At 48.4% G+C, this 14,235-nt stretch overlaps 1 protein-coding gene across 1 annotated transcript in view; it reads right to left on the bottom strand.

Moving 5' to 3' along the window:
- RIMS3 (regulating synaptic membrane exocytosis 3) overlaps positions 1-13,966 on the bottom strand; it is a 42,971-nt gene extending 29,005 nt beyond the window's left edge. Inside the window, exon 1 of the mRNA XM_007060707.3 lies at positions 13,611-13,966. The gene's annotated coding sequence lies outside the window, so the exon portion shown is untranslated. The remainder of the gene's footprint in view (positions 1-13,610) is intronic.
- Positions 13,967-14,235: the final 269 nt, after the last annotated feature.

The raw sequence follows: 14,235 nt of genomic DNA on the forward strand, positions 1-14,235 counted from the left end.
GTTAAACTGCTGGCTCTGCCACAGATTCCCTGTGTGACCACGGGTGAGTCATTTAATCTCTTTGGGTCCCGTTTTCCCCATCTGTAAATCAGAGATAAGTAAAATTTTCAAAAGCACCTAAGTGACTTAGGAGTCTAAATGCCATAGACTTTAACTAAAACTTTGGCTCCTAAATCACTTTTGAAAGTGGAACTTAGGCAGAATTATTGGGTAAAGCTTTCAAAAGCACCTTTCTCCCGTCACTTGTCTGTCTGGTCTGCATGGACTGTAAGCTCTTTGGGGCTGTGTGTGTACTGTGCCTAGCACAGGGGAGCTTTGGTCTCAGTTGGGGCTTCAGGCTGCTACTGTGACATATTGATGACTTGTGAATTGCTCAAATCCTAATAACTTGAAATGTTGCATACAGCCAGACTTCAAAGAAAAAACCTAATTACACAGTGGTAATTGATTAAATGGGTCTTTGCACAGGTGCAGTGAACATCTTTGCTGTTTTAATTAACTTTTGGAGCTGCAATCGCAAAGATGCGCATGCATACACAAGGAGAATGGCATATTTTGGGCCAAATGCTGCTGTTCTTTACACTGGAGAAATGATGCCTTCCATAGAGTGACCCTTCCTCCCCCCTATTGTAATAGGATCAGGATCTGGGCCACGGTGTTTCTAGAAAATCACTAACTTAATGCTGAGCTGAGAACACTTAGGGGATATGGTGTTGCTAGTGCAGCAAACTAAGAGAGGACGGCAGGATTGGTCCCTGAGCTTGGAGCTTTGCATTGCACGCTGGTACAGATCTTGTCACCTCCCTCTGAGTGGTCTCAGATGTCTTCAGTCTTGCAGCCCAGTTTCCCATTGGAGGAGAAATCAGTGCGTCTGGGTGTATTTGTAGTGAAACTTGCTTATTCACCCTATATGCACCAGTCCTTGGACAGAGATGGTCACAAACTGCATGCAGGCAACTCCTTCATCCACCAGTCTCAGCCCAATACCAATATCTAGTTCCCAGGGAACAACTCTGCCCCAAAGACTCAACTCCAGTGAGACAGATAAGGGCAGAGAGCAAAATCCTGCCTTGCTGCTTGCAAGTGCTCCCCCAAAGAGAAAATCCATCAAAAAACTAACCACATAGCATGTCTGCCAAGACTGAGCAGTGCTCACACCTCTGCAAACAGAACTTGTAAGACAAAGTTACAGTGCCACCTGGGGATTCCCGCCACAATATTTGAAGGGAGCGAGTGAGAGGTCAGGAATCCACAAAGTGGTGCTACTTAGTGTGATGTTTTGGTTGCAAGCCGAGGCCCAGACCTGTCCCGTTCACACCCATGGACCTATCCCTTGAGTTGGAACAGACAGATCAGGTTGGTTATTTGAGTTCATGTGGCAGATACGACACCCCTTAATTTCTCTCTTGAGGGTGAAATTCACCCCCACGCAGAGGACTAGGCACTTGGCCCCAGCACCTATTCTGAGCCCTTAAAATAGACTTATATGGTGCGTAGGCCTTGTTCTGGCCCTTCTGCACACAGGTGAATTTCACCCCAAACTCACTTTCCCATTGGTGAAAGGCACCACACAAACAGCATTGGAGCCTAATGTCCTCGTTCTCTCCAGAACGTGCATGACATGGTCAGCTACCTCCCCTTCCCAGCCCCCCACATTGCCTACTATTTTGGAAGATTTGCCCCTAAGGGGCAAAGAGGAGCTCCTTGTTTCTAAAGCTCACTCCTTCCTGGGCCTCTCTGCTAACCCTACCCGGGATGGAGGGGTGGTTTTTGTGGTGAGATCTCATTTCCCATAGATTCGTCCACATTAGGAGGTTGTGGAATTTGGTCACCCCCAATAGGATAGGGGACTCTATCTTGGGAAGCAGTGACTCTCTGGAAAAAGACTTCGAGATCATAGTGGATAATCAGCTGAACGCAAGTTCCTGCGGTAACCTTGTACCCAAAAGGGCTAATCCAATCCTTGCATGTACAAACAGGAATACCAAGTAGGAGTAGAGAGGTTCTGTTACCTCTCTTTTTGGCACTGGTGCAATGGCTACTGGAGTACTGTGTTCAGAGCTGGTGTCCCTACTCCAAGAAGGATGTTGAAAAGTTGGAGAAAGTCCAGAAAAGAGTCACAAGAATAATTACAGGATGGGAAGACGTGACTTCTCGTGAGAGACTCAAGGCGCTCCATCTATTTAGTTTATCAAAGAGAAAATTAAGGCATGACTTGGATCATAGCGTGCCGGTACCTCTATGGAGAACCAACATTTGTTGCAGGTTGGGTGGGGGTGGGTGGGTGTCTTTAATCTGGCAGCCAAAGGTATAACAAGATCCAACGGCTGCAAGTTGAAGCCGAATTAGGTGCACATTTTTGACACAGGTAGTTAACTACTAGGACAATTTACCATGAGCTGTGTTGGGTTCCCAATCACTGGCCATTTTTACATCCAGATCAGACGTATTTCTAAAATCTGCTTTAGTTCAAACAGGAGTTAATCCTACGGTCTGTGCTATACAGGAGGTCAGATGAGATTATCACAGTGGTCCCCTTTCTGGCTTAATACTCCTATGAATCTCATCTGAAATAGCTCCTTATCTTACAGTTTACTAATCCCTTATACCATCCAGCCTCCCTCGGAGGCTTAGAAAGGTGGGGTCAGTATCTTACAGATAAGGAAACTGAGGCACAGATTGGGGCAGTGATATGACCACAATGATGCAGCAAAGACGGTGGCAGAACTGGGAGGAAAACCCAGGTCCCCTGATTCCCAGCCCAACACCCTATCCCCAATGCCATGCTGCCTTCAGCCCATTCCTAGCCTGGCTTTCCATTCACAGAGCTGTGGGGTTTGAGGAAGGTATGAAATGGCGGCCAGATATCCTAATGGATATTTCTCTTCCGCCCCATGAATATTTAAACTCCGAGGGGATGGAAGCATCCATCTTCCAGGGAAAGGTAAATTATTAACTCCCTGCCAAGTGAAGTCACTTTATAATAATAGAGAGAGGCAGCATCTGGAAAAATGTTTCTCTTTCAAGAGAAGCAGCTGCAAATGGGATAGGATGAAAGCGACTGGGCATGCCGGCGAGCGGAGAGATACAGGTGCCCCCAGTACCCAGTCGTGCTCTGTCCCAGTTCCATAGACCTACCCAGAGCAGCTGTATTTGTAGTAAGCTGCAGTTTCAGCCACAGTGAGCCTGCCAGCATTTGATTTTCTCAGCAACTTTCTTTATGTTCCTTTGAGGAGCTGATGCTGTCTTTTGCCGAGGAGCAGAACAATGGCTTGGCTTGGTTGGGGCAGTGGTGAACCACGCAGGAATGATAGGAAGTGGGTGTAATGGACTCTACGGACTGATTCACTAGTGCCCTGCACCTTGTGTTGGCATTTACATCCGTGGGGGTAAAATGCTACCAAAGCAGCATGCCTGGGTCTTAGACCTGCTTTGTGCTGGTGTGAGCGATGAGACCAGGTGCAGGGCAATGGCGAATCAGCAGTCAGTGAGTTAAGTTGTAATTTCTGTGCCCGGGGCAGGGAAAGGTGTAAATTTAAAGTAACTATCTTGCTTCGACTTACGCCCTCTAATTGCTTTATCTCCTACACCCTGGGGGCCTGCTATTACTCCCAGTTACGTGGTCAGTGAATAATATGGACCAGACCCTCAGCAGACCTGTATTGTGGTTGGATTAGACATTTACTTTTCAGGACAAACTCAGAAGCAAACAAACCTCCTCAAGATCCAGGTTCCAAATTATCCAAATTTATTCCAAATTATCCAGGCTCAGAGATTGGGTAAATGGTTCTGTTTTGCACCATCACCCCTCCCCATCTCTGCTACATAACTGAGCATTGCAAGTGGGTTTGCCAAAATGATGCCCACAACCCTCAGTTCGTGTCAGTTGGCCTTGTGCCATTGAAGTAAACTGGCATGGCTGGATTGAAACCAGCGGAGGATCTGGCCCATAATTTCTCACTGTTAGTTACACATCTGGAAGTGCATTGTTTGCAGTGCAGTATATGCTACATCTGGGGTAAAATCCCATATTTAATAGAAGGGAGATACCCAGGGGTCTCTTGGCCATTAGAGTCTGCACTCCAGATCCTCGTTTGCAAGGGGATATGCAGCAATACAAGCTGATGGTCCTTTGGGCTGCGCATGTGAAAAGGCAAAATCCCAGCAGAGGGAACTCCGCAGCCCCCTGCATTTGACATAGGCACGGCTGCACCTGCTGAGTCCCGGGCACCTCCTTGAGCAAGAGACTGACAAACTGGAGGTAATTCACACAGGCAGAGATTTGCAAAGCTGCATGAAAGCGCTTGGACATCATTTGCCATTACAATTAATGGGAACAGAGCATCCAGATCCCCTAGTGCCTTAGCAATCTCCGTCTCAGCCATCAGTGACAACTGACTGCACCAGTTTACACCCTCGATAACGGGCCTCTGTGTTTTATAGCTGACTGACGTGGCAGCACGGTGCAGGGCTGAGGACCGCAGAGTGGAGACAGGATTTCAGTGCCCAGCCCTGCCACTGATCTGCTGGGTGGCCCAAGGCATATCATTTCCCTTCTCTGTGCCTCAGTTCCCTTCTCACCCCACAGCTGTCCAGCCTGTATAGTTCGAGCTGTTTGGGGCAGGAAAAGTCTCTCGTGATCCATGTGTGCCCACCACAATGGGCTCCCAATCTCATTTGGGGCCTGTAAGTTCTACTGTAATAGAGACAGGATGGCCCAGGGGCTAGAGCACAAGCCTAAGACGTGGGGAGACCTTAGTTCAAGTCCCAGCTCTGCCACAGACTTGGCCAAGTCACTTAGCCATTCTGTGCCTCAGTTTCCCCTTCTGCACTATTATTGCTTCCCTTCTCCAGAGGGGTAGGATGAAGATAAATCCAATGAAGAGGGAGAGGTACCCAGATACTATAAGGATGGAAGCCAGATAAATATTTTAGATCAGCGTTTCTCAACCTTTCAATACCAGAGAGCAGCTTGCTGCCTTCCTAAACTGTGTCAGGGCGATCTCAGGGATTGGCGCCAGTCCACGGACCAGTTGTTCAGAAATGCTGCTTCAGAGAGATGCTTGGGCCCAGACCCGCTTAGGTGCCTAAGTCCAAGATTTGGGTGCCATTGGGATCCACAAAGCTTCCACGCAACTGGTGCCTAAACTCATTCAGCGCTTACATTTCCGCTGTCGAAGTTCCCCCTCGGTTCCGAAGTTTCTGCCTCCAGGTGTGGGCACTGCTGCCTCAGGCTTCTCTCCCGCCTCAGCCCCAGCGTGATCCTCAAAGCCCTGGAGGCAGACAGTCCCCGGCCTCCCTCACCTGCAGGGCCCGATCCGGCAGGCAAGCTTTGAGCAGGTGCAGCTCCGCACACAACGCCTAAATCCCTCCCCGGCTCTGGGCCTTTGCGCCTTCCCTCGCGGCCGCCTGGCTCGTTAGCAGCATAGGTGCTGCAAGGACACAGGTTGCCATCCCGGCCAATAAAACCGCTTCCACACCTGCCTGCCTGGCTCCTCCCTGTGCAGAGCCTGAAGAGCGTGGGTGGCAGTTGAGAGGAGCGACCCTGCAGGTGCTCCCTGCGTCTGCCTGCCGGGCTAATGAGACCTTACGGGGGGCTGGGCTGTCACACCGCTCTGCATGAACTCACCCATTTATCAATTATAAAGGGATGTAAATAGGTTCGCAGACAAGCTGGGCAATTAGTCATAATATCGTTAATTAGAGCCCGCTCCTGGAGCACGGCAGCATTTCAATATTTACCTTCTGGCTGCTATTTCCCACCCCCCCAGCCTGCTGCCCTTCCAGTAGGCGTGGGAAGGAGATTAAAGGGTTTGCTTGGGAAGGGGTGCCGGCCGCGTGCCTGAAACACGGGCGGAAGAGGAACACTGTCATGTAAACTGCCTCTCTCCCCCAGCCACTGACTCAGTGTCACAGGATCTCCAAGCTCTGTGCTGAAGAGATTTCACACAGAGTGGGGGTGTGGGGGGGGGAGCTTCCCTGTTAATGCTTTCTCTGCTAGTCTCTCACCGCACCTGCCTGCTGCCACCTTCCCAGAACGATTTGGATCGCAACAGCCCGTAGGAGCCTCGGTCATGGCCCAGGACCCCATTGTGCCGGGCGCTGGTCAGAGTCAGACACAGAACAAAGCCCGTTCCTGCCCCATGGCGCTTTCAGCGAGTAATAAAAGGCTCTTCCCGAGGGGACTTTACGTGACTGCTTGAAGATTCAAGCACGGGGGCAGGGGGAGGGAAAGTAGATGGGTTACTCCTTCAGGGGACAGACAGCTGGCTCATAGGGGTAACAGCATTCTTCTGACCGCATCCATGTCAGCCGAAGTCGTTGCGTTGACCTCCAGGCTCCGTTGTGGGAGTTTAGCCAACCCAAGTTCAGTTGTCCCCTGCACAGGCCCCGTTCTGCCCTCCGTTATCCCTGTGCGACCGCACTGAAGTCAGTAGGGCTGTCAGAGGACGTGTCTTCATGGAAGAGGCTTGTGGTTAAGGCACGGGGGAGGGCTGGGTGCTGCTCCCAGCTTTGCCACTGACTTTGCATGACCTTGGGCGAGTCACTTAATCCCAGCCTCCTTTCGGGTGCCCAAATTTAGAGGCCCAGGCCCTGATTTTTCACAAGAGTTGAGCCCCCATTGACTTCAGCTGCGTAGTTTCTTATCACCTGCTCGTCACCATGGTATCCAAGTACCTGCGTGTCCTCGGTCCTTACTACAAACTAAGGACCTCCCTTGTGTCAACGGGATGCTAGAGCTAGCGATGGCATTTAGAAATGTGAATTCCAAGCCAACAAATATATTAAGGTCAAAAAAATAGTCAAACCTAGTTAGAATGACCCAGAATTAGCCATTCTATTTTATGCCTAAAGGAGATGCTGCATCTCTCCTTTGGGGGCGTATAGCAGAGGCAGGCTCGGTCAAGACGTGGGTGAGAGATTTCTCGTGGTCTCTACCCTGCCCAGCTGTTGCAGGAAGCAATGCTGGTGTTTCATTCGGTAGCTCTAAGCAAGTACTGACTGTATGCCTGCTTGTGGCCCTCCGGGATTGCTCTGCTGCTTGGAGTGCCGTACCAGTGGAGAGACGGGAGACTAAGGTACTGCCCAGCTGTGGTTAGTAATGTCAAGGCTATTTCATTTCATTTTATTTTTTGCAAGGTACTATAGGGATTTTAGACTGGGCACCAGATTCTGCTCTTGGTCACACCACCAGCGTAAACACCACTGGGATAAATCGGAAGTAACTGAGACCGGACCCGAGCCCTGGGTGTCCGGCTGTTCTGCCAACAGGATACACAACTTGCACAGCAAATGTCAAGCGCATTATTTCATTGGAACTATGGCCTGTTTGTTGGGGCAGGGGCCTACTCTTCTTATTGTACCTATTTGAACAGCAGGGCCCACTGTGTAGACACGTAGTAAGAGGCAATGCCTGCCCCAAGAACATGGAACCTAAAGACAAAGGGTGGGAAGGGAAACAGAAGCACAGAGAGGGCCAGTGACTTGTCCATGGACATACAGCACATCAGTGGCAGAGCCAGGATGTGCTTTTGACTCCAATTAAGTAATTATTCTTTATTAGCCCTCTGATAGGCAAATTCCATTTGAGAATCTCAACGGTGTTTCAAATGCATTGGTCAGCTCATCCTCACCCCACCCGGTGAGATAAGGATCATGTTCATTTTCCTGTTTGGGGAAACTGAGGCACATGAAGGGTAAGGTCATCCATATCCAAGGTGGGACTAGAGCCTGTGGGTTCTGACTCAGCATGCTCCCTTGCTGGGGTACCTCCTCTCTGCTAGACTTGTGGTGAGGCACTTTCTAAACACAGGCTTTGTAGAGAAGTTTCATTTAGGGTTTAAACAAATGTAAATCCACTAAAAAAGGGGCACGCTCAGCTCCAAGACTCAGCCCACCCCAGAGAAATTTGTATAAGTATACCTTTCCTGATTCCCTTTTTTTTTTTAAAGGAGCCCTGAGCTAACAAGTAGCAGATTTGGCAGTGAATCAGACTACTAACCCACCATTAGACACACACAAAAAACAGGTTAGCAAGTCGTTTTTCCTCCCCTTCTCTACAGATGTGCATGGCAGGGGTGCTGTTTGCTAAGCAGACCATAATTGCCAAAGCAATACTTAGCACCAGGGTAAAATTGAAGGAGAACATAATGCACAAAATGAGGTCTTTCAAATAAAAATGTCAGTTTTACAAGTGCCCTGTAATATGACTTTTACGTCTTCTGACCTTACAGATGAAGGGCAGGCCAGAGCCAGAGCCCACTGAAATTAGCGGACGTCTTTCCGGTGACTTCAACGGGCTTTGGATCAGGTCTGTAGCTAGTAAATAGTGGAGGATATGGGCTCCCAACTTCAACCTCCCTTTCTTTATAACTAGCTGGGAGAGTGGTCCTGAAACTCTGGTTCATTGTAACAAAGGATCATGGGATGAGAAGCTGAGAATTGCTGCACTAGGGAATCATACAGGGTGCAGATTCTGGGGGCTACCACGGGTCATCACAAACGAGAGGTCCCCTTTTATTGGAGGTACCTCAGCTGGCACAAAATGAGCAAGTGCGTTCAGCCTCATCTCCTGGCCTTCCCGCCCCTCCATCCTACCCAAAAGGCCTCTACAAAGATCCTCTGCCGAGCCTGCCCTCTGCCCCAGTGGAATCCCTGCACTGGAGCCCCATCTCCTCCCATGGATGGATGGAGTTACTCCACCTCCTTTTCAAGGCCCTGCGTAAGCTCCCTCCCGTGTGCACCGCTGCTGCTGGTTCTTCCTTTTGCACTTTCCGATTCCCCTCCATCTCCTTCTCCCACGTTCAGCTTCAGTCCCGCCCTTTTATTTAGGGCCAGCTCCCAGGTTACTTGACCCTCTGCACCTCAGAGCCCTGAGACTCAACAATGAGCTACCTAGCCATGAGGTTTATTGCTCCAGGGCCAGATTCTCCCTCTCCTTTATGCCAAGGCGCTCCATTACTTTTAGTTCCTAGACAAGCTGCAAGATGAACTCCAGGTAAAGCTATGGACAGCACCACACGCAGGCCCATGACCTGGGCACCATCCTTGACTCAACCCTGTCTCTGGACCCCCCCATATCCAAGCTGCCTCAATCTAGGACAGTCTCTGCAGTTGGTGAGTTGTTTCGGGCAAAGTTGAAACCTTTCATTTTGAAATGATTTTTCATTTCGAAACAGCATTTCATTTAGAAATTTAGCCAGCTAAAAAGAGGAATGAATCAGCTGAAAGTGACTGCAAATGAGAAATTCATTTTGTGGCTCATAAAATGGTTCAGTTGACCCAAAATGATTTTTTTTTTATTTTTCAATTCGGGGGGGACACAGAAAAATCAGTTTCAGTTCAAACCAAAGCATTTTTCCCCCAGATTTTTATAGCTTGACCTGAATGAATAATTGATTTGGGGTCGAGCAATAACTCTATATGCAAATGTTATTACAGACCCTTCCCATCCTGAGTCCATGAGCAGAAGGTTTGCAAAGTGCTTTGAGATCCTCAGAAGACAGCTGCTCTATCATTGCAAGGGGTTACTATCAATAAGCCTTCAGACGTGACAAACAAAGAGGACAACTCTGAAATGACCATGCTCAAGACCCTTGAAAAACAAGCTGCTGCTTATAAGCTTCTCACCTGCAATTTCTCTCTCAAAAATCCCTTCAAACTTACAGGCAATACCCACTATGGAAACAGAGAAGGCAACACAGCCACTGGCCAGAGCAAAGGGCTGGGCTCCATCCCCAACTCTGCCACTGACCCACCATGTGATCTGGAGCAAGTCACTTTACCTCTCTGTGCCTCTGTTTCCCCCTCTGTAAACTAGTGGTGCTCCTTTGCAAAGCTCTTTAAGATAAGATGGATAAAAGGTACTTTGTGTGTGCAAACTAGAGGGCCAAAGTCCTCCCTACTATACAGGTGTAACTTGCGGGTAAATCTACTGGTGTAAGCAAGAGCAGAATTCAACCCAGTGGCGCTACTTATTTCAGAACTGACTTGATTGGGAGACTGCCCAGACCGCAGAACTCCAGACCGGGTTTGTCTCTTCTCTGCGCGTTAATTCAGCAGATGGGGGAGCCCTTTACCTGTCTGGCGCCAGCGCAGACTTCATCAGCTCAGCTTTCTCCTTTGCAGAGTGGCAGGTAAACCTTGGACTGGGTTTCTGGGTCCAACACACAGAGATTCTGGCTGCCATGCAGCCTGGAATGACCACAGCCTTGAAAGCCTTTAGAGCGTTCTGCCTTACAGCTTCCCATTCCTTTGAAACCTACATGGCCAGGACCTGATCTGACGCCTGGTCGCAGCTTTTTAAAAAGGGGGCTCGCTGCCCCTGTGCCTGTGTCCTGACACCTCCCCAGCTGGGGTTCTGTGGGGGAGGGGGCAACAGCTGCTGGCAGGGAAGGAAATCTACAATTCAGGACTTCAGGAAGCTTCAAGACGGTCAGGTGCTCCTGCTGAGTCATTAGCTTCCCCTCTGGGGAGCAGTAACTGCTTTGCAGATGGCCTCTTTTCCTGGCAATGCTGAAGGAGCACAATGGATCGTGCCTGCAGTCGGGTGGTATCACCCACGTTAAAGAGGATATTGGGATGGCTAGATCCTGATGGGCTCCCCTTGCCCTGTTCTGGGGGTTTACAAACCCTTCATTTTACTGGAGCATAGAAATCAGAGATGGAAGAGACCTAGGTGGCCAAGCTAGCCCATTCCCCAGGGGGCCAGTGCAGGATTGCTGGCTTATTTCCCAGGGATTTAAATGCCTTGAGCAGAGCTTGTTGAATTCTTTATGAAGGCCCCAATCCAGCACAGCACTTAACTGTGGGCTTCGTTTTCGACATGGGGAGTTGCTCCAATGCGGTCATTGGGGTGCATCCTGTGCTTAGAGTTAAGCACACACTTAAGTGTTTTGATGGGTCAGGCACAATGAATATATGTTATTCAATTACCCCCTCCCCTCCCCCCTTGTTCCTTAGTGAACTGATGCTGATCTTCTTCAGACTGTTCATTAGTCACTATGTAATTTGTATCAAGAATTTTCAATCCGGAGACTGTTCACGAACTATTCTCTTCAGTCATCTGGTAGTGGATAGGCCAGATGTGTGAGTGTCTACTGCAGTCACACGGCACCATTATTAATTATCTGTATTATCGTAGCACCTACGAGCCTTAGTCCTGGATCACCAGGACCCCACTGTGCTAGGTCCCGTACAAACACCGAATGGCATTGTTTCTCTGTCCGTACCAGGATGGCAGACATTTTTCCATAGGAAAACAACGCACTTCTTGATAGGACATTTCAGGTGAGCGATCATTCATGCTAAACTATGTAAAATGTTGGGGATCCGCAGATATTTTCACTTGGATGTCCAAATACTCACCAATTATCTAATACAGCTCCACCAATCACGGAGACGGAGGTCAGCTGTTATTTACCAGCGAGGGGGCTTCAACCATTGCTCTGGGAGAATCACCCTAAGCTCTCTGGGGCAGGCACAGTCCTTTCGTTGTGTGTTTGTACAGCACCACAGGGTCCTGGACTAGGCCTGGGGCTCCTAGGGGCTACAGCAATCCAAATAATTCTCAGTAATGTTCCTAAAACAGGGAAGCACTAGGAGGCCAGTGCTCTGATCCCAGTGTCAACACTGGCTCCCTCTGTTGCCTTTGGCATGTTGCTGCCCCTTTGTGTGCCTTGATTTCCCCATCTGTAAAATTGGAACAATAATACACAACAGAAGTGATGCCTAGCCCCAGTGGCATGGAAGTGTTCCCATGTAGTGGGTTGGAAGAGCTTGAATTTTTCTGAAACTGAAACTGTTCTCTCTCAGCACTAAACAGAAACAAACTCCTGAATTATAAACCTTGAGTGTATATAAATCTCATGATCGCAAATTCCTATAAAATATGGATCATTTTACCTACCACTGAAATGCAACTGCTTCTGGTGTGGAGCGCAATAGCTGTTTAACAGCACCCAGGAGCAACATGACAAAAACCAGGCCCCGATCCTGCAAAGACTTCAATGGGGACTACTCATGCAGTTCAAGTTAAGCATACGTGTGAGCCTTTGCTGGATTGGGACCACAGTTAGGACAGGAAGTAAACAAAACAGTATTCCACTGATACTGCAGCGGAAAATTTGGGAAGGCAGAATGCAATCACCCAACTGGAATTTAACAAGGGCAACACCCTAGCTTTTTCACGTGCACATGTACACGTACACACACACACACACAGTGTCATCATTTTTAATGTCATTTGAGAGGGGTACCCCTGGCAACACAGTGCCCCATAGCAACATGCTGGGGCATTGGCTCAAAACTGATAAGAAGATAAACGAGGGGGTTCTAAGGTTCCCTTTTACCTCCACTTCATCATTCCTAAGAGAACTACAGCTGAAAAGCTAAGTATCCTTAGTAGTTATAAAGCCAGAAAAAACACAAGATCCTGCTGCTGTTTTCCCTACGCTGTTCTTCCTCCACCACTGAGAATTGCTAAGCTCCGGTGGTAACAAATTAGATCATTACAGCTAATAGGATCACTTGCAATACAGCACACAAAGAATAAGCTGTGCCAAAGGACGAGGAAAGCATGCTCTTGTATTGCTGAGCTTAGAGGAAGGGTATTCGTTACCCTGCTCTTAATTTTACCTCCATCCATTCTCCCCATCTTCTTATGGCTCCCTCGGAGAACGAGTACTCAGGGGTGGGAACTGGAAGGACGTGCTGTTTGCTGTTCCAAGACAAGCTTGGTTACAGAACATATCCCAAGTAGCTGGGAAGCATACACAGAAGCCATAGGCTCTGACTGGTACCAACCTGGCAAATGTAACATATTACCACAAGAATATCCTTGGTCCAAAATCCGCAGCACTTGGGGGGTTTGTGCCCCCTCTCTCTCACACACTCGCTTTAACCAAGCGGGGGGTTGCAAGGCAATTTCCAATTCCCTTTCTCTCTCCTATTTTTATTTATTTTATTGCAAAATACTAAACGTTCTCAGAGTAAATTACTGCAATGCTCAATCAGTGATTAGATTACGTTAAAGCTTCCTTCCTTCTCTGCCATGAATCGCTGCTCTAAGATAGTGGAGGGTGGGGAGAAGAAAAGAGAGGAGATGGATACCAAGCTTGTAGAACCTAATCTGGTTGCTTATCAGTGACCTTCACCATTCTTACAGTTGAAAAAAATAAAATAAAGCATTTTGAGAAGTTCTCCAGTAAACGAGCTCCATGTCTCTACACAGACTGGAATCAGTGCTAGGGCTTTCGTTGGCAAAATCGCTTCAGGACGTATGGAATAGCAGGAAATCAAATAAGGGCAATCAAAATGAAAGAAACATGTCATGTTGGTAGCATTTCTCCTGCTGATCTGTCACTTTAATAGAAACACACACAGACCCACAGAGAGATGGAAAGAAATCTCCCTGTTTGTGCTTTAGCAGATGCACAACACGCAACGGTACAAATTGTCTGGAAAAATTAATTCCCTGTTGCATTTGATTAAATATTCACCTCTGCAAATGCTCCTGAAAAGAGAAACGGGGCTATTACTCCCTACTCTCCTTCCTCCCACGCACACACCTTTAAGGAAAAGGGGTAATAAGAAAAAATGATGCATCTTACCAAATAGAGGAGTCCGACAACGCTGTCCAGGTATAACAGGAATAAAAGACACCCCTGCTTCTTCTCCAAATCACACACCCACCCCACCTCTTCTTTCCCCCTCCCCAAAAAAAGAAATCTGCCCCAAATGCTTCAAACCCAAAATCCCATCCCTGGTGCGAGGAGACGACAATCTAGTTAATCTTTAAAGGTTTCTGGAGAGAGACAGGAGCGGAGCTGTAGACTCTTTGCTTAAGCATCTCCATGGTTACCTCCCTGACCCAATTCTCCTCACAGCCAAAAGCAGGGGTAGGCAAGAAATTCAGAAGTGAGATGCAAGGCATGTGGGGACCAGTCATCACCGTTATTTCGCAAGCAAATTTTTTTTTTGAGTGGGTGGGGAGGATGGTTCTTTACTAGGTCGTCTCTTCCCTCCCTCTCCCCCTTATTCCTCATAATCCATGGTTCGGGGTCCCACTTCTCTCCCTCACTCCCGTCAGGATGCAAAGACATTGTTTGGGGTCTGTAATAGAGCAACACTGTAACTAGGCATGGGGCTCAAAGCCAAATACTCCCAGTCTTTGGCGAGCCTGGATTCTGACCCCCACATCCAGCCCTTAGCCCTTTATAATGGGGGGCACGGGAA

The sequence above is a fragment of the Chelonia mydas genome, chromosome 19, assembly GCF_015237465.2.
Source record: "Chelonia mydas isolate rCheMyd1 chromosome 19, rCheMyd1.pri.v2, whole genome shotgun sequence".
In the NCBI taxonomy this organism is placed as follows: domain Eukaryota; kingdom Metazoa; phylum Chordata; order Testudines; family Cheloniidae; genus Chelonia; species Chelonia mydas.